This window comes from Ambystoma mexicanum, chromosome 12, assembly GCF_040938575.1.
Source record: "Ambystoma mexicanum isolate Mex_15411 chromosome 12, UKY_AmexF1_1, whole genome shotgun sequence".
NCBI classification, from domain to species: Eukaryota; Metazoa; Chordata; class Amphibia; order Caudata; family Ambystomatidae; genus Ambystoma; species Ambystoma mexicanum.
The window spans coordinates 804,507,803-804,529,278 of NC_090936.1; the positions used below are offsets into that span (position 1 = coordinate 804,507,803).

Below are 21,476 nucleotides of genomic sequence, written 5' to 3' on the forward strand. Positions count from 1 at the left end.
CCTTTTAAGGAACTCTGCACAGAACAGGCGCACTAATCACTGTTATATGATTGTGATTGTACGCCCATTTTCCTGATGGATTGAGGCCGGTCCATGTGTACTGTAAGGAACTAATGGTGGCAACAGTAAAGACAGACACAAGTGATCACAGTTCAAGGGTGTTTATTAAACTGTAAATGCAGGATGGAAAAACGCCTACCCTAAACCTAAATCTAAGATGGGAGCAAGCATCGACCAACAAATGAAAAATAAGGCAGTCCTTGTGGCGTCTTGTCAAAGTAGAAGGCCTATACTAAACAATAAACTATTGGCAAATCCTTGCAACTAATTACAAAAAGAGTGTTGGATAGGGTTTTCAATAAAGCAAGAAGTGTTCACAAATAATAAGTCAGGGTGTGATTACCAGGGGTCTCCCTTTGCCATGATTTCAGCAAGGGACAAGGTGGGTCTCCTGAACACAGCACACACTCAAGCTTTCCCAGCACAAGGCGACAGTTCCACTCCAGCTATCAGGTTCTCTGATGGTTAAAGTCTCTTTTCATAAAAAAGTCTTTTGCCTTCAAGGGCCTGATAGTTCCAACAAAAAAACACAAACGTTCTGCTCCACATAGGGCTTTGGGTGACGGCTTCACCCCTGGGTCCCCCTCTTCCGGGCACAGATCACTCACAGTCGTACTCGACAACTTCAATCAAACAGTTCCTTTCTCAACAAACTTTGGGTGATAACTTTCCACCCCTGGATATCCCTCCTTCAGGTTCAGACCCCTTTCCAGTTACCAGTTTCCCTCCTTCGGGTTCACTCTTACCAATTGTTGCAAAACAGCTCACTGTGGACATTCCTCTGCCGAGTTCACTCCTATCAACACAATGTTCATGGGACTTTGGATTGTGTCCCCTCTTGTTAGCAACCCTCCACCGGGTTCACTCCTGCCAGCCTTTAACAGTTCTTTTAGGCCTTGCCTCTTTTTGTTGTCCTCCCTCTGCCGGGTTTACAATTGCCGACTTTTGCAAACCACTACACTGTGAACATCCCTCCGTCGGGTTCACTCCTGTCAATACAATGTTCACAGGATTTCCGATTTCATCCCCTCTTGTTAGCATCCCTCTGCCGGGTTCCCACTTGCCAACCTTAAACAGTTTGTGTACTTTTCATACCATGCAGGATTTGTTTCCCTTAGTTTCTCATTCATCTGCCGGTCAAATACTTTCGAATGTACAGAGGATTTGACAAGAACTATGTATGACCATTTCGACCCCCTTCTGCCTTTTCCTAAGGCCCTCTGGTTACTGTAGTTCAATAGCAGGGTAATCACATAGCGTTTCTCAAGTGAACACCCGCGTGGTGTTTGATTTTGTTCGGCTGGCTTTCCCCTTTCCTTTTAGAACATTCAAAGTTCAATTAGCCACTTACTACTTCGTTCAACACAGCTCAGTTTTTTTATAGGCTCTTGCATAGACTCACTGGCTGTGATGAACTGCTTTGCTTTCTTGTAGTGTAGAGTCAAGGCCGGTACCATTGGGCCATGCGTCTCTCCCCTCCTTGGCTGTCAGTATAGGTGGTGCCCAGGTTCCATTGACATTGGCTGCAACACAATCTGGCTATTGTTCTTGGTTTTACGATTCCTTCTCTTGAGGATTCACGGGTCTCGGTCGATAAGGGCAAGGTCACTTCTGCCCTTGGTATCCTCTTGACTCGCGCCGTACTCCTCCTCCTTCGGAACTGCTGTGCCAAGTTAACTGTCATGTTGTGTGGTCTGCCTTGCTCGTACTGTGATGTAGTGCTCCACCTTCTATCCCTTTGGGGAAGGGAAAGTGCCGTCAGGTGTGTGTGAGCCCTGGTTAATTTCCTGACTCTGCCTGACGCTTGGGTTGGGACATGTCAGGTAAACAGTTTTAACATTAGTCAATTTTTTATCACAGTGTAAAAAAGGCTTTGTATTGGAAAAAGAGGGGGTTAGAGTTTCTGAGTGTCCTATGGTGGTTTTATAAGAAAGAAGGGGTTTAGGCAACTCAGAAATGTATGATTTGTAGGGGCTATGAAACTAACAGGAATGATGAGGATTCCTATCGCAAAATAAACCGGGGGAATTGTGGGAATGGTACAGTTTGGTCAAAGCAGACCGGGACTTTGGAAAATAATAATTAAAGGTACGAGGAGAAGAGTGCCCGGGAGTATTCGGATAGGAACCAGGAAAACAGGGATTGTGGGACTTGTGGTTCTTAGCAAGTTTGCCAGACGCAAATGGGTTGTTGGCTTTACCTTTGATTAAGGGATATTCAATAGGTGGAAGGGATGATGAGCGGGAATAGCTTATAAAAGCTTCAGGGATTTCGTTCCCCTCACCATCCTCTCTGTGATGGTACCGCGTCTCACCTGGGTATTCCCTCGAGCATAACCATGGGCTACCCTACCCAGGTGATCCTCCCCCACTGGTCCATCCCCAGGAACTGGATCCAGCGGTGATGGTCGTGTCCTGGCCGCCTGAATAAGGGATTCCTGGGCTCTACCTGGGGAAGGTTTCTTACATGCACTTCCCCTATGCTAGTTGGACTGCAGTGTTTCACTTCGAGATTCCGTTGTGGAACAGCCAGACTGCTGGTCCAAGTATTCCAAGTATTCCAACATACAACCTAGAGTGGTCTTTTCTTCGGGTCCTGAACCCCTTCCCAGTTGATTAAGGCTTTTGCATGGGCTGATTCTATCAGTTATCTCCACTCTTTTTCCCCCTCCATCCTCCACTCTCTCATGTTCATCAGCATGGGGAAGACCCTGCTATGACATTTAATAACAGACTTTCCTTTTAACTCCCGCCATATCGAATAAATACAAGCAGATGTTTTTTTTCCATTGTTCTGGCCAATAGGGAAACATCTGGGCTCCAGTGGAATGAAATAGAAAACACCTGCTTTTTCTAGCTGTAGCTGGTATCCAACACTACCTTCTACACAGCAATAAGACAATCGATGGTAGGGCATTGACTAAGGCTCGTTTTATTTTTCTTGCCTTAGGGCGATTACTACAAACTGTCAAAGTGATCAGCAGTCTACAGTTTGTCCTGGGTGCAATGGGCCAGAAGAAGATCATTTGCATTTTGTTTTGTTTTGCCCTCTTTACCACGAAATCAGAAAGAGGACTAATCTCCCACTCCTCAGAAATGCTGGTTTTACTCAAGCCCAACCCGCTTTGATATTCTTTCTGTGGGCAGAAACCATGCCAGTCGCATGAGGCTGCTTAGAATTCCTCTGAAAATCCTGGTACCGGAGGAAAAAGCTGCTGGAGTGCAAAGTTTGAAACTGCATTTTAATTTAATGTCATAGTTTTTTTATTTTGCCTATATTGTAATTTTATTTGGTCTGCTGATTATTATTGATGTACTGTTGTAACACTGTGCTATGTCGGTTTATGGATTGTTTTTATCCAAATAGACTTTGATGATGATAATGATATATATTTATATGTTTCTGTTTGCTTTGTCCCTGTTATATTTCCCACTTGTTATACCCTCATAAACTGGCTCACCACTTATTCTCTGATTTGTTCTATTGTTACAGGTGCCCATTGTGGGAATGCCTTTTCCATCTTTAAATGCATTATTTTAAGTCATTTGTGATCATAATTGACATCCCTGTTCTTCAAATATATACAAAATAGAAATGAGGACATAGTACAAATGAGAAAATATGAACTAATGTGGTGCTCGGAAATCGAATTGCATGAAACATAACATCAGGAAGAACATGCAACACACCATGTGCTTGAAACCCCATCCCGAACTGTCTAGAACATTGTCTTCTTCATCATGAAGTACCTTCCCCATGCCATCTACATCACTTGAGTAATAGGCTGGAGAGCCTGTGGTGCACAAACTTTACCGATTGTGGAATACTCAATACAGAATATTCTGCAAGAACATTCAGCACAATTTCAGCGGATCAGATAGAGGACGATTATCCATTTGATATGTCTCTAGTGTAGGGATGATGATCCAAATCAGGACTGGTGTAGTGGATGGTCCATCGGGTCAGCAACACAGAATACATTTAGAATCCCAAGCTGCCCGCATCAGTGTACAGTCTGAATGGTATGTCTAGTGCTTACCGGTTGCTGTGTCTAATCACAGTAGAAGCCTCTCAGTGCCTCATGTCAAACAATTGAATGTGAGCAGGGAGGTTCTTGTGGTTCTGAAATAGCTGTAATAATGAGATGTCATAAGAGTTTGTGCTACTACTGTTCCTGATTGCAGCTTCTACTATTTTAGAACTACAGTAATGCACATTGGAGAACCAACAGCCTGGAACATTTTTCATGCCCCCACTGTTGTCAAGGGCATCAAACACAGGCACTGTTCAGTTTCTCTCTGCTACAAGAGAAATACAAACATGATAACTGTTGTGGTTTTCCTTCCTACTGCATGAGGGCTGAAAACATTCATATGTTTGGTTACTGCCTGCTACATTAGGACCACAAAAATACACATTTTTCATGCTTCTTATGCTGCACCAGAGACACAAGCATTAGAATTTGTAAAGTTCTAACTGGTGTATTTTATCCTCATTATGTCACACACACAAGTCTCGGGTAATTTATTAGTCACAATGTATACTTTTTATCGTTACCAAGCAACCACTTGTGTGTGTGATATAACGAATAGGGAAGTCCCCAGGTGCGAAACCCTAAACAGTCCAATACGTGTGTGTATTATATCCTCAAACATGAGACTTTCATGAGCCCTCACCTCTGCACGAGAGCCACAATCATGAGCATGTTTCAGAATCTCTCTATTACTGGATCCACAAACATGAACATTAATTTTGTTCTGAATGCTCCACTAGAGCTGCAATCATGATACGTTTTCAGGCTCTCCCTCCTACTTGATAGCTGCAGATAGAACAATGTTGTTATGCTACACAAGAGCTGCAAACATGAACATCTTTCGGGTTCTCCAGTCTTCATGAGAGTAAGAAACTTGAGATGTGTTCTGTTTCTCCCTGGGATATACATATCAACCAAATTACATAGAGTAGAAAAGAAAAAGAAAAGCCATTATAGTGTCAAACTACAACAAAGAGCACTTTATGTCCATCAAAAAATGATATATTGTCCAAAAAGGAAATTATAATTCCAATGTAGCCACAACCATATTTAATGTTATTCACACAATGAAATGATAAGAATTATAATAACAAATCAATGCATGTAAGAGCACAAAGTGTCACTTATGGGCAATGTTGTGAATCCTCAATTTATGGGCAACGTTGTGAAAAAGCACTGTGCTAAATAAAATGTCCACCTGTAAATAAGGTTTTTGATTTTAATTGGAGTGCCTGCTGCACAACTGGGGTGCATCAATATAATGTCGTATTAATTCTAAGGAGTGGGCATAACTTAAAGCACCCATATGGAGGGACAGGCAACGGGAGCAGAATTAAGAGCCTGGTGGCGCAGAGTGACACGTCTTACCCACAGTTCACCCTTTTTTAAATACTGTTTATAAATTGCCACTCCACTGTCCCAGTCAGAGCAATGGCTGAATTTTTACTCGAGAGAAATGAGGATACAGCAACCCTTCTTTTGCAAGAGGAAGTACAACTCATGCTTTTCAGACATCAAGAACCACTAAGGAAGATTTGAGACAAACATTTGTCAAACTTGGAGACTTTCCAAATAATAAATTAATAAACATTGGGAAAAAGGTCAGTTTAGAAAACTATTTACAAAGTGAAAAAATTCCAAGGGGATTACAAATTCCGGATTTTCAAAACTCGACGATAATGACCTTGCTGAGAAATGGGAAGAAAATCTTAATGAGAGTTCACAAGTAATGTTGACATTACTTGTGGAATATGCAACAAGGGAACAAGCCAGTATGGTTGAACGAATTGAGATTTACAAAAAAAGAGATTGCCGAGATGAAAGCTCTGGAAACCACAAAAAGAAAAACTACCAAACTTTGTATGATATGATATGGCATTTATAATGCGCCTATACACAAGTGTTTCAAGGCGTGAGGAGGCAAGGGTGGGGAACAGAGGGAAGACAGAGACAACAATCTTACTACGCCAGGTGATATTTAGATTGCATAGTGCAGGGGGTTGGGGAAGGGGAAAGTGTGAGGAGGAACGGGGAGGGTAGCTCAGCTGCAAAGTGTTTGCCTTGGAAGCAAGACGACACAAAGCAACACAGGTTCGATCCCTGGGTCCACGCTTAGACACCTCTGGGTGTTTAAGCGCGTTATAAATATGCAACTAAGACAAAAAACAATTACGCAACTAGCACACAATTCCTGTAAAAGCCCCTCGATGCCCGGGGGCTGTGTGAGTGCTTTAAAAATGCAAAATATATAAATAGGTGCAGTACATAGGATAATAGTGAATAAATAGGAACAATAAATAAGAAGTGCAGCCAGCAGGTGCAACGGTAAGTGCATACATCAACTGTCAAGTGCTTGCGGGGGGGCTATAGGGATACAGAACATCCTCAGAGTTCAAGGGTTACCAGGGGGGCAGAGCAGGTGTGCAACTGGCGGGGAGGGGACCTGGGCCCAAGAACAGAGAGTAGCCAGGTGACCAGTGCAGTTTCGGTTTCAGCCAAGGAGTTCAGTAGGGGTAAGGAGGAGAGAAAGCAGAAGCAAATAGGAAGGTCTTGAGGTACTCCCAGAACTGAGATGGTTTCCCTCAAGTTTCAGAGAGGCAGGGAGGCTGCTCCAGAGGGAGGCTCCAGCAAAAGAAAGATATCTACCACCAACTCATTCCTTGGAGAAGCGACTGACGCTGAGGGAGTTGGAGGCGGATGAGCGAAGAGCTCAAGAAGGAAGATATTTAGGAAGAGAGAGTAGAAGGTATTGAGGCCCCAGTCCCCAGAAGGCCTTTGTCATGATGCCTCCCCCCGGGGACCCAGATCAAGTCCAGCAACCCAGGAAGCAGGCATCAAGTTATTCCAAGCAAGCCCAACAACCCCTGCTAGGGGCTATTTGGGTGCAGTCCTGGTGTCTATTGCGCCAGGCTCATATGGAGAGTCAGTCCTGGCGCCATAGGCGCCAGGCTCATAGATTAAAACTTACCTGATGCAGACCATGCTGCAAACTTACCTGATGCAGACCATGCTGCAAACTTACCTGATGCAGACCATGCTGCAAGAACTCCAAGCCAAAAGAGGCTTGGAAGGGACTACTTTACCTAGGGACTATTTTTTACTCGGGTGGGGGTGGGGAGGAATACTTACCTGGGACTACTTTGGAGGCTATTTAAACCACGCCCGAAGAGCAGCACACGCTTCGCGTTATTCTGCATCCAGCAGCGTAACGCTCACCGTGCCTGCAAGTCTGCATCCAGTCTTCTGCCACGCCCGCCTCGAGTCTGGAGCTCCTAGAAAAAGGGAGAAAGAAGGAGAAAAGGTTAGAACAAGAGCAATACCTTTGATCCTTACCTGAATTCCCGATCCATCGCGCCTTCGAGCTGGAAGAAAGAAGTTATTTTATGCATGTCGCCTCGCCTGCTGCAGCGCCACGCTGAACTCACTGGCCTTCGTAGCATCTTCACATTCCACCGCATCCTTCTGCATGTTCCCGCCGCACTCCGGCACCTAAGGGGAAGACAAGAACAGCAAGGTGAGCCAAGGGAATACACAGAGGCAATATTAGTTACCCCCCATAGACTTACCTGATTTTACCACCGGGGGTACTATTCCTCTTCACGGGTCGGCGCAGCTTCCGCTGCATCCTCGCTGAACCCCGGCCCCTAAGGGGAAACAAAAGGACAGCAAGGTGAAACAAAGGGACAAACAAGGGGAAACCTCCTCAACACAATAGACTTACCTTATTTTACCGCCGGAGACATTATTCCCCGAGACTACTTTCTCTCAGTGCCTGAATAAGGGAGAAAGCAACAGGTTACATATTGACATTATTTTATCGAACTGTGTTGGATAATACAAATCCGTACTCGAATATTACCGGTTGCCACGAGGAACTCTTCGCTAGGGTCAAGCTACAACCTGCAAGGAATCGGACAAGGGTGAAAGTCAGACATTTGAACTCTTACGAACTACATACTTACAGCGTCTTGCCGGGAATCTCAGAGTCAATATTGTTCTGGAACTCACCAATTCCTTCGAGCCAGTGAAGCAACTGGTTATCTACGCGCCCCTGCGCTCAATGCAGAATGGAGAGCTCATCTTTCCAAACCATCAGGTGAGACTAGAAGAGGGGACATCAAAGGTGATCAGTGGGGAGAACAGCGGGAGTGGGGGAGGGTTAACGCTCAACTCCACGGGTGGTTAATTCCCTTTCTCCATTTGCAGAAGAATATTCCTACGGGCCAAGCAAACAAAGCTAGGTGGGCCAGTCCAGTCCGTCATCTCAGCACTACACGTCACATTGGTGGAGGCCGCAGCTGTCCAGTTCAGATCGACGCCCCTGTGGGAGCCAGGTGAACGTAACTGCGTTGTGGACAATGCAGAGGGTTTTTAACTTAATCCTCGCAGCCAATGGGAGCCAGTGCAGAGATTTCAGTCCTGGAGAGATACAATCCCTGGGCTTGGGGCCAAGGACAAGTCTTGCAGTCCTGTTCTGGATGAGTTGCAGAGGGCGGAGAGTGGAGACAGGCAGATTTACAAAGAGGCTGTTGCAGTAGTCCATCCTAGAGAGAACCAGAGCTGTGGAGACAGTGAGCCTCTGGGGGAAGGAGAGGAAAGAAGGAATACCTCTGAGGAGGTGCAGCTGGTAGTGTGACTTCTTAGAGACGTCAGAGATGTGAGGAGAGAAGGAGAATGTGGAGTCGAAGATGAACCTGAGGTTTTTAGCCTCACAGGTGAGAGCAGGAAGAGGGCCAAGAGAGGTCAGCCAGAGAGAGTCAGGAAAGGAGGGGGCGGGTGTGCCGATGAGGAGAATCTCAGTCTTACTGGCGTTCTTAAAGTGTATCATGAAAATGTACAACTAAGAAAATGTCTGAAGTTTTTCCACGATGACAGAGATTATCGCGAAGATCGCGTATACACATTTCAGGATAAATTTAATGAGCCATTCTGTCCACAGTCCAGAGGAGGCACGCCAGCATTATCTCCAGGCAGCTCTGATATAGAGTCGGACTCAGATCTCGGCAGCACTAGTACTGGGGGAAAACAAGTAATAGATCGTCAGGCAAAGAAGGTTTTCATGAACCAAATTAAATGCTACAAACGAGCCAAGTCTATTTTCAATTACCAGCCAGCACAAATACTACAATACAAGTACGAGGATGAGAGGAAGGACCGGCAGGGAGCAGTACAGATTCAGATTCACTAAGTTATCCAACCAAAAGAATAACCAAGACAAGCACTAGGGAGATAACACGATTAACGAGATAAACAACTTGGCTATCAACCTATCAGACCGAATATTGACACCTGAGGGAACTTCCTTATTGAACAGAGGTCTGTCAGTTGCACCATCTAAATACAGCGATCCTATAGAACTACAAAAATACTTATTTAAATGTACATGAAAGCTTAAACTGAAAGCATTCATTAGAAATCGCTCTACGCAAATAGAGGGACGATATTACAGACCTCCACTGAGTACTTTACTATCTGTGACATTGAGAACACACACTTACTGAGATCACTGGAAGAACCAGAAGACTGCAAAATGAAGGTGATCTTGCAAGAGCTTATTATTAGAACAGGAAATCTGGAAAGGAAAGAATTGAGACCAAAATCCAGATTTATTCCACAAATGTAAATAGGAAAATGTAATCAACACCTTTCAGAAGGCAGTAGTAGAGGTCATCAATAAAGGAAATAAGAAACAAAAATGGAGGAGAAATAAACACACCAACAACCTATCAAGGACAGAATCTGAAGTCATTTAACATCTGGCGAATGACAAAACAATTGTGATAAAGGAAGCTGAGAAAGGGGGAAATATCATAATAAAGAACTGTAAAGATATTGCAATGGCTAAACGACACTTGGAGACACCTGACTGTTATAAAATACTCAACACAGATCCCAGAAAGGAAGTCCCATCAGATTTCAATGAAAGAATATGCAAATGGCACAGACAGGGACTATTGACAGACTCAGAAAAAGCCTGTCTTACAGTGAAAGAACCTACTGTACCTACTATGTATTTCTTGCCTAAGATACACAAAAAATATCAAGGAATTCTGGAATGCAAGGCCCATCCTAAGTGTAATAGAGTGGTTGACAGAACCAATATCAGAATATGTGGACAACATTATTCGCCCTTTCGTGTTGAAATTAGCATAATATTTAAAAGACACCACACAAGTGTTGAATATAACAAAGAACATTGTATGGGAACCAGATTATCTTTTCGCAACCCTAGACATGAAGGTGCTTTATACGTCAATCAAATATGAACTGGCAATTAAGACTCTAGAATATACTTTCAGAGAAGGTTCTGCATCATATTACTAACATGTAGAGATGCTGAAGTAAATGCTACGTTACGCTGGCACACAACAAATTCATTAATGACGATACATACTACCAGCAGATGGAAGATGTTGCAATGGTTGCTAAATATGCCCCAATTTGGCAAACTTTTCCATGGGTCTATTTGAGGATACCAGAGTATATGCAGACCAGGAATTTTTCCAACATGTGATGTAATGGTACAGATACATAGATGATATCCTCCTAATATGTAAATGCAATTTGAACGACCTAGAAGCATTTGTTGAAAAGCTTAATGCTTACAATTTTGGAATTTCATTTATTTGTAATAGCATTAAGCAAGGAATAGACTTTCTAGACCTTACAATCTATGCAGCTGGTGACTCTTTGGAAACAGGCACATATAGAAAGGCAACCGAAGTCAATTCGACCCTCTATGCCAAAAGCTGCCACCATCAAACAGTGATTAATAATATACCAACTGCAAAGTTTATAAGAGCCCCTGACATAACTGTCAAGACTCAGCCATTTTTCAAAGGAAATGTCACCTTCCGACCAGTAGTTTTCAGGAAAGAGGACACCCAGCATCATGCATTGACAAAGCCCAAACAAAGTACAGGGAATAGAAAGGAGCAGTACACTTGAAGAGAAATCAAGGGGAAACAAAAATGAGCTACAGAAAACCAAATTCATCACACAATACTGCAAGGACAACAATATGATTACATTCATCTTAAGAAAACACTGGTATCTTTGGTATTCGGATGACAAACCAAGAATAGTTTGTATAAGGGCCCTAACCCTCAAAAACAAACTCAGCCCTTATTTTTTACCAAGCACTGACACTGGTCCAGCTGTAAGTTGGTTGAAACTTTTAAATAAGGGCTTTTTCAAGTGCGGCACATGCACAATGTGCAAGTATGCACATGCAAACACACAAGAATTCATTGATTCCAGGGGAAACAAAGTGAGAATAACAGAAAACATCAATTGCAGATCTAAATATGTAATTTCTGCAATCCAAAGCTTTGCAAACTCATCCATATTGGGAGCACAATCCGTGAATTAAGAAGTAGGATTCATGAACATATAGCAACGATTTGGAGTCAAGATCACAAATTCCCTTAGGAACACACTTGCAGTCATCACACCAAATGGAGGACAAAAATAGACTTGTGATTTATTGGTTTGAAAAAAGTCTCCCTGGGGAAAAGGAGCGGGGATATAGAACTAGAGCTTCACCAAATGGAATAGAAATAATATGCAAAATGCGAGCAACCGAACATGGATTGAACAGTGATCATGAGATGGGATCTTTTCTGTGAAGATTATTCAAATATTCAGATGGGCATTGAACACTGTCAATACTAGGGCCTCATCATGATTTGGGCGCTATTAGCCCTACCACCAAACACCCCGGTGCTATTAGCGCTGGATCACGGGTTTGGCAGAGCGGTAAGTCCCCATTCCCCATTGGGCCCATTCCTAAATTTCCCATTCACCATTAGGCGCACAATGGGGAATGTTTGGCACTATTACCGTTGGCGCAATTACCGCCAGCAATAACAGTGCCAAAAATTGGCAAAATCGCTACAGATTTGCCCCCAGCACAGAGCTGGGGGTAAATCTGCCAAGCCCGTGATTTGGCAGACCCTTAAATGTGGCGGTAATAGCATTACCACCAAACCCGTGATGAGGCAGAATGTGTTGTAGGATTGACTTGGGACCAGTAATGTTTGGTTAATGTAAATTGTCAATATTCTATGTCTACCTATGGTAGTATAATCTGGAAATAACGACAGTAAAGGATAGTGGGCAAAGGTATACTGGTTTTTGCTCATAGTAGGTATCACTGTCAAAATGTATTTAATAAGAAGATTTACCAATAAGAGTTTTAATTACATTGATAATGTCATACCCCATTGACAAAGCAGGGGGTGAGTACACCTAGATTGTATATTTTGTATTATTCAGCAATGGTTACTCTCTAATTTATTATACTTTGACTGAGTCACAATGTGTATGGCCAATTGATGCGGCCAATGCGAAAATAAGGTAAGATCAAATGTATACAGTCAGCATGGGTATTTGTACTGGGGACTAGGTGACACTGGATCCACCAGGTTAATGGATTAGTATACAAAGCTAAATGTATTGGTTACTAACATGATTAGCCCTTTAGCATAATAGTACATAAATCAATCATCATTTAGTGGCTTTAAGACTTTAATTGATACTTTCCTCCAATATTGAGGTTTATTTGAAGTGTGCTCGGGAGTACTATCCTGGCTGATCCACGATGGAGGTTGATATTAGGTTATTTGAAGGCACATTATCAACATATATGCAAGTTTAATATACTCATCCACTTTAAATAATACAAGCAGACACAATCTGAGAAATGGTGTCACACAGTGTTTACACAAATAATTAATGGATCCAAAATAGTGCCTGCAGCAAACACAAACGTCCTAAATAACAGGGTACCCTTCCTTAAAAAGAAGGTAAGTGGGGCATTTTGAATATAGCAATAGCTTTCTCTGGGTACTATAAGGAAGGCATGCTATCAACAGTAAGACAGACACAATGTTTATTGAATGTTAAGAAGGATTTGGAAAACGCCTATCTAATCCTAAATCTAAAGATGGGAGCAAGATATGACAATCAAATAATAATAACGCAGCCCTAGAGGTGTCTTGTAAAAATAAAAGGGCCTATACTAAAAAATGTATTGCCAATCCTTACCTCTGATTATAAAGAGTGTGGGAAACAATGTTATGTAAAAGAAAGAAGTGTCCAAGAAATGATATGTCAGGATATTCAGACTGTTGGCCTCCCTCCCCATGTTTTCAGCACGGGTTAATATGGCACAGTCGAGCTTAGCACAGTCTCTGGCTTCTCTAGCATGTGGGTGCAGTTCAAAAATTTGCATCAGGGCCTTCCCTGCCCAAGACTCTTTGCCTTTCAGCAGGCCTCATGCGTCAAACAAACAATACGTTATTTTCTTCTAGGGATTTCACACATACTGAATTTCTCAGGTGATTCTCTATTTATCTCGGATGCCCTGAGCCGGGCTCAGATCCGTTTTATCACAATGTGCAATCAGTCTCCCTCTGCCGGGCTCGGACCAATTTAATTCACAATAACACAAACTTGCTTTATCCCAAAAGCTTTCCATTATTCTCCCTCGTTAAGACCAACTTTATCTAAAGTGTCATCAGTTTTATTTACTCTATCAACATCGAAGACTTTCCATTGTGGACATGATATTGCTTGACCCGTTGCAGGACCAATTTGATACACAATTCTTTGTCACTCTTTTGCTTTTGCCACCTCTCCGTTGGATACCTTACAGAGACCTTCGAATGAGCTTGCACACGGTGCCAGACCACTCTGTAAAAGGTATCGTATCATGATTTCAAAGTTCAATCACTCATCTGTTGTCCAATTTTACTTGTATTGGTTATCAGATGCGTTTCATACACTGTTCACTTCATCCCTCACCATACAATGTTGCAGCTTGCAACCTTTGCATCAACACAGACCAGTCTGCTAATGGCCTCCCCGACTCACTGGCTTTGTTGATTTTACGACAAGAAGAGATTCTCCCCACCTTGATTATCGACACGGGAGGTTTCCGGGTACCTCCGACACAAAATGCAGGATTCTTCAGCCTGGTTTCCTGGTCTTATGCTTTCTATTCTTAAGTTTTAGTGAAAGTAACTGTCACTTGTAGAAAATATCAAGGGCACTTCCCTCCTTGCGATCCCCTTCTGTTTTGCTGCCTTTCTCCTCGTGTTAAACTGCTATCTGGGAACTACTGCTTTCTTGTGTGCTTTGCCTCGCTCAGAGTGTGCTTTCGTGCTTCACCTTTTATCCATGTGGGGAAGTGTAATGGAAGTCAGGTGTGTGCGATAGTCAGTCATTGCCTGACCTTGCCTGACCATTGTATTAGGACATGTCAGGTATACGGTTCGGGTTTTAGTCCTTTTTCTCTCATAGTGAGCTGTCTGTTAGAGAGTGTTCATGTTGTGAAAGGGGGGGGTTTCAGTTCATAAGTATCCTACCTGGTAGGATGGGTTAAAGGTGTTACAGGGAAGGGGATACCCGAAGATCCCTCATTCAGGTGATCCAGCTGCACTGGTCCACCACCAGGATTTGGATCCAAAGGTCATGGCTGTGTCCTGGCCAACTGGATGACAGATTACTGGGACTAGCGGGTGAGACACCTTCAGCCTACTCACAATACCATACGTGGTACACATTTTCTTTGGGGAATTGAAAATATACCAAGATAGCGTTGACTTGTTATTGAAAAATGGTGGTATGCTATCATGGACAAAACAGGTGGTTTCTAATAACGTTACATAATTTAATGTATACATCACAAATAATGACACTAAATTGTGCCCGCAGCGAATATATGCACAAAAAGCATCTTAAGTTGCAAAGCTCATTATTAATAAAAAACGTTTTTTGAAATGTTAGAGTGTTATGAACATTTGAAATGTTTCCCTAATGTAAACATCAGTACAATGCCAGCGATTCATGGCAGTGCTTGTGCATACCTAATGTTTCAGGGTCAAGGCAACTCTGCTATAGACTTTAAATGGAGTGTTACTAACTGAGAATATCTGCATGTATATAAGGATGTAAGAGAATAAGGTGAGATTGTATGTTGATCCAACAATACGACCTAGATAAAATCTAAATATTAATGGTATATGCATGTTTCAGGGTCCTCTATCCTGGGAAAATGACATTAATATGCATGAAAAAGGCATTGACCTACACAAATCGTGAAAGGTTGGTCAATGAGATATAAATACCAATATGCATGATTATGAATTTTGAAATTCGATTACTCAACACTATCATTTACCTAAAAACAGGTTTCACTTATTAGTATTAGATTAGTAAAATGGGTATGCATGGAATACCACATTCCCATATCAAGTATCACCAGAGTCACTGGAATTCTAACAGTGATTTTAAAATGATAAATGTAATTCATATTGTTATTTAATTTGATTATCTCATAACTCTCTCTCCCCAACAATCCTCCCATCGCCATCGCAATTTATCTGTGTGGCACCAAAATGTTGTGCTCTTACATGCATTGATTTGCTATTATCATTCTTATCATTCAATTTTGTTGGAACAACCTCATATTTAGTTGTGGCTACATTGGAATTATAATTTTCTTCTTGGAAAATATATGATTTTTTGATGGATGTATATTGGCGTGCTCTTAGATATGGGTTGACACTATAATGACTTTTCTTTTTCTTTTCAACTCTATTTAATTTGCTTGATATGTATAGCCCACGTTTAAGAAAGGGCTAAGTGAGACTGAAACATGTGTCACCTATGGGCAATGTTCTAAATTGGCAACTTATAGGCAAAGTTGTGAATGGGCATTGTGCTAAATAAAATGTCCATCTGTAAATATGTTTTTTGGTTTTAATTGGCTTGCCTGGTGCCCCACTCGGGTGCATCAATATAATGTCTTATTAATTGTAAGGAGTGGGTATATCTTAAAGCACCCACAAGGAGTGACAAGTAACAGGAGCAGAACTAAGGTCCTAGTGGCGCAGAGTGATAAATCTTACCCACCGTTCACCCTTTTATGATACTTTTTCAGCCTCTCCATACTGCACGAGAGGCACAAGCATAACAATTGTTTAGGGTTTCCCTGTGGCCCGGGAAACATGAACATTTTTCAGGTACTCTCTGCTTCGTAAGAGCTACAATCTTGAAAACTGTTTGGGATTCTCCCTGCTGCATGAGAGCTACAAACAAAAGGATTTATTTTTGTCCCTGCTACTTTATATCTGCAACTGGGAATATCTATTTGGCTCTTCTTAATAAACAAAAGCTGCAGCTGTGACTGTTTTACTGGGTCACCTATGTTATAAATAGTTGCAAACGAATTCAGGAATTTGGTTTCAAAATCCAACTCTTTGTTGCAATGATATCACGATTTAAGAAAATTAGTAATTGCCTTGGTTTCATGATTCTCAGTCTTTCTATGATTAGATTTGTGAGAATCAGCAGCCTAAGGATCTTCCCGCCATCTTCATCAGATTCAGGTTAAATATGAGACTCAGAATCGGCCAAAAAGACTGAGATTAAAAGACTGAATGGGAGATTTGGCCAAATACCCCATTCGGTGGTGGGGGCTGCAGGGGTGTCCCCCACACCCTTGTTCACTATATTGTGAGTGGGGGTTGTCGGGGTGTCCCTCGCAGCCGGACCCAAAACAAAGTTACAAAAAAAAAAAGGAAAGGACCCTGCAGACCCAGTTCCCAATCAAGGGAACAGGCCTTGCAGGGACACAGCGAGTCGGCAGCAAGCTAAGTATGGGGGTGGGGGCCAAGTCAGACATTTTCAGGGGGGAAAAGACTGAAGGTTATTTCAGAAAAATAATCTTTGGTCTTTTCTTCCACAAACATTTCCATCTCGGCCTTTCAACCCCAATCTGTGAGACTCAGCAGTCACAAGGCTTTCTCCAACCCAGTCACTGGTTCAGGATGGGTTTGATATTCAGCAGTCTCAAGCCATTCTCCCGAATGTTCTGCATTTCTTGATGGCTTATAAAACAGCAGTCTCATGGGTTTAGTTAGTCTGTTCTCCCTTTCGGCATGATCATCGAAATCAAAATAGAAGTAAAACAAAAGTGTCTTGCAATGTAAAACAAAATAGAAATATTGAAATAATAAAAAAGAAATCTGCTGAAAATGGAAGGGAAAAGTCCACCGGGGGGAAAAGATGGTAACAGAGTTTTCTCCTCATTTTGAAGTAAATAATGTAATTAGAGAAGGAACCTCAAACCTCAAAATGTGGTGAAATGGACAACAAATAAAGAAATGGCTTGAATTGAAATAGCTATGCGGAGTTGTACTAGAGGTGAGATGGCTGTCATTGAGATGCTGTAGGTGAAATCACTTGCATTGAGCTATGACACAGAGTGTACAGTGGTGATAAATGTCTGCATGAGACATGTTTTTATTTCTATCTGTTTAAATGTAATATTATTGTTTAAACAATTAAAACTGAATGTCTTTCCATCATAATATCATGTGTAATTAATGTTAAACAGGGCAATAGAATTAGCTTATGCAAAGGACCATATGTATTTATGCTGCCATTTGAAAATAACCTATAATAAACTACATAACTTGTATTTGAGTTCTCTACAAGGAAATGATGGGCAGAATGTGTATTACAAATCATCTAATAGATCCAGTTAAATCGGTGGATAGGACCAGACTTTATTAGATTGACATTGCCAGTAACAATGACAAAAAAAGCATTTTCCTTTGACATGTAACATTGAAATTGCCTACTTTGATTGAATTCTAAACGGTAAGGCTATGCAATTGCCAGCTATCTTGAAACCCAGGACTGAATATTCATTCACTTTGATAAATGCATTAATGGGAAATGGACACATTTGTGCTTAACAAGGACAAACCCCCCTGGCTCCTAAACCACAAATAGTACATTTAAAGTGAGCTTTATATTTGGAATTTATCCAAAATTCAAAATCTTTAATTGTTAAGATGATTGAAATGTAAGTAAGTTCACTAGCTTGTGGATTAGTAAATCCCTTCTTTTAAAAAAGGCCTTGAACATGCCCTGACAGAGCAAGAAAGCCTCAAGAAGAATGTATCTGTTTCATAAAAGCAGCCTATACAAATGATCTTTTGTTTTAAAAACACCACATGGTTCTATTTATATCAGGGTTGAGCAATAATACATACAATTCAAAGAAAGCTAAATTGTACAGTAAAATGCACAAAAATTAAATAGTTAAAATGAAGATTGGAAACATTGATATTTGACTGTAACAGTGGTTATGAAAAATATAAATAGATCAGAATTCAGATGAACATGCGGAATCACATGCTTATAAATAGGACAATAAAATGTATTCACATATTCGTATAACTCTGTTATGCATGCAATTACAAAAATATATATGAAGTCTCTGGATTCAGAATATTCTTGAAAATGTGACTATATTGTTTTTATTAACATCACCCATTCATATTAGGAACTAGAAGGGAAATATGATCCGCTCCAATTTGATTTCACAGTCACAAGAGGAGGTCTAGCTCATTGTGGATGCATCCCCTTATGACAAAGAGAATTTGGTAGGCCAGTGAAAGCAAGTAGGAGGACCCTACCAGGTGCAAGTATGTGAAAGCAACCTATCACGGCACTGTCCAATCCAAACAGGCTGTTTCAAATGATGCTGCATAGGTGAAGTTCGTTGGGTATTTAAACTTAAAACATAGCATGAGTTTTGGACAATTAGAAATGGAAGAGTGCCTGTCGCCACTACTTTCCCGGGGAAACTCTCCCCTGGTGTGGCCAGGGCGAGGCAGCCACAAACTGATCCTTGCCCTGGGGTGGCTATATAAGGGAGGATCACATGAGGGGAGATGACCCTCATGGGAGCCGAGTGGACTCGCCAGATGAGACATGGCATCCCCATTCAGTTTCACCTCCTTTTCCTACCTCTCTGCTTATGACCAGGAATCCTCCTTCTTCTGCTAGTCCTATGCACGTTCTCCAACCTTACCCTTCCTCATCTCTAAAAAGTACTGGTATGAGAAAGGTGATGACATGACCCTTATGAAGAATACCTTGTGATTACTGGCATGAGGGAGAAAAACACTGCAGAGGAGAGCCAACCTATCAGAAGAATTGCAAGGAGGCTGCTGATCAGGGATGCCCACAATGAGCGGTGGCATGGTCCCTTAGTGTCCTGCAGTAGGCAGGACACCCACCAGCTGGAATACGTGGTAGATTGCAGCTTCTCACTGTCAAGACGAAAGGATCTATCCAACAAGCCTGAGGTTTCTGCAACAAGAAGAGAAGCAGGGTGGAGTGCCGTCACCAAGGGTCTGCACCCACCACTACCCATGGGAAGCCTGGAAGCAAGAGAAGCATTGCAGAGTGCCGCCACCAAGGGTCTGGGACCCACCATTACCCATGGGAAGCATGGGAGTAAGGGATACCAGGTGGAGTAACCTCAACAAGGGTCTGGGACTCACCATTAGCATGGGAAGGTGAAACTGAGCAAATCAGCCCGCCACCTACCGGGGGTAGACTCGGAGAGATGAAACTAAGGGTTTGGGAGCCACAACTATCCCAGGAAATCCCGGGGCAAGAGACAGCGACCCAGTAAAGAGTGATCTGGGAGATAGAAAGGGTGTGACTTATGCAGAGGAACACACTGAGGGAAGGGAGACCCCAGTGTGTGCGAATAAACAAATAGGAATACAACCCCTTGTGGAGCTGCTGCTGGAATACACCCATGGAAAGGGATAACTCTGGGTGTACACAAGGTAACACTCTTTATTTTGCAAAGTTTTCTTTCAAAGTGCAGTTAAACCTTCTAGGGGAAGGGAAACCCCTAGACTCCTACAATTCGTAGAACAGTGTCAAGTAATCCTTTGAACTGTTTATAAACATTCTAGGGGACAGGAAGACCCCCTTGGAATACACACGCCAGTTGAACTATAACATCTTTTGGGAACTTTGTTTCTTAACATTCTGATACCTTTTCCTCCTGTGAGGAAGACCCAGAAAGAACTTCTGAAACCCCTTATCTTTTCATTGTTGTCTAAATAACAACAAACAAATACTCCACCTGTTTCTCGTCTCTCTCCTTCTGCACCCTTACAAGAAGCATTTCTCCAGAAATAACTGGATTACTTGAGAGGGAATTTGAGAGCAGGTGGACAGACTGAAAGGAAGAGCCTATCCGGCAGTGATGCCCAAAGCAGGTTGATGACCCTTCCTGCCCAGGGCCTTTGAAAAACAAACTAAATGCGAGTATGATAATCCCAGAACAAATGCCCTAACAATTAATTAAATCCTCCCAGATATGATTTAAAAGTATTTGTGGTGCATCCTGTGTATAGGCTATGCCACTGATAGAGGGAATATATTACAAGATGCATGAGCTTTGTGATTACAAAATAAATTGAAACCCTGGCAGTTACACAATAACAAGGCTTGTCTCCAGCAATATGTGATCTGTGGCGGCCTCAGCAATCCCAAATTGAAATGTGGAATGAGAAGTGTTTGTGATTGGTGTCTGCTATAATCAAAAACGCAATTGAAATCTATGTCCCAATGAACACATTGAAATATGGTATTGTGAGTGTGAACTTAATTCATTGAGATTAGTGAGAAAATTAGGAGCTTCTACCCTGCATTCGAAAAAAAACAGAATTCTGAACCCGTACTTATAGATGTTTTAGACAAATGTAATTGAAATGTTGTGTTTCAAATTTTATTCAAATAACTATTTTATCTGTTCTTTAATTAAAGAACCAATGTTTATGTTTACATGGAGTATTTTATTCTATTGCCTAGAATACTCATTTATATTTGTTTTTCTAGGTATGGGTGTTTTTGTGAATTGGAATTAAAACATTAGCGATATGATGGCAGACAGGTTGTCTTTTATCTTCTGTAGACAAGCTGTCTGTGTTCATGTGGAACACTGAGGGTGGGTTCCTCAACATCAAACGTTAGGGGACCCCCTTTAAATTCATGATTTCTTAAATAAAAAAAACAAATATTCAAATGAACAAAAAACAATGTATTGACCCAGATTGTGGTGTGGGATTGTCGTGGTGGGGGGGAATTAGATCATGGATCTTTCTCCATAAAACAAATCATTAGAAAAGTAAAAACTATTCTGTATGCATGTCGTTACTACGACCGTCTAATGTGTGTTTTATATTTATTTTCGATGTTTGCTGAACCTTTACACAAAAATTCAAAAGCACAATGTGTAAGTGGATGTCCACGTGGCACGGTAAGCAAATTCCATCCGTTTGAATCACCTGCGCAAGTTAGCACCATAGCACACAATTTAGAAATGCTCATAACGTAGTCTGGCGGTCAAGTTTGGTCAGCACTTGCAATCAAATTTCATGTGTTTATGTTTTATTTTGATTTATGTTGTCAATGTCATTCTTTTATAACGTGATTATCCATTTCACCCAGCTGAAACCTCTCAATGAGATTCGCAGCATACAATGGGTGCAGATCC

At 41.8% G+C, this 21,476-nt stretch overlaps 1 protein-coding gene across 1 annotated transcript in view; it reads right to left on the minus strand.

The window, feature by feature from the left end:
• LOC138514670 (serine/threonine-protein phosphatase 6 regulatory ankyrin repeat subunit C-like) overlaps positions 1–21,476 on the minus strand; it is a 1,495,665-nt gene that overhangs the window by 27,918 nt on the left and 1,446,271 nt on the right. The window lies entirely within an intron of this gene.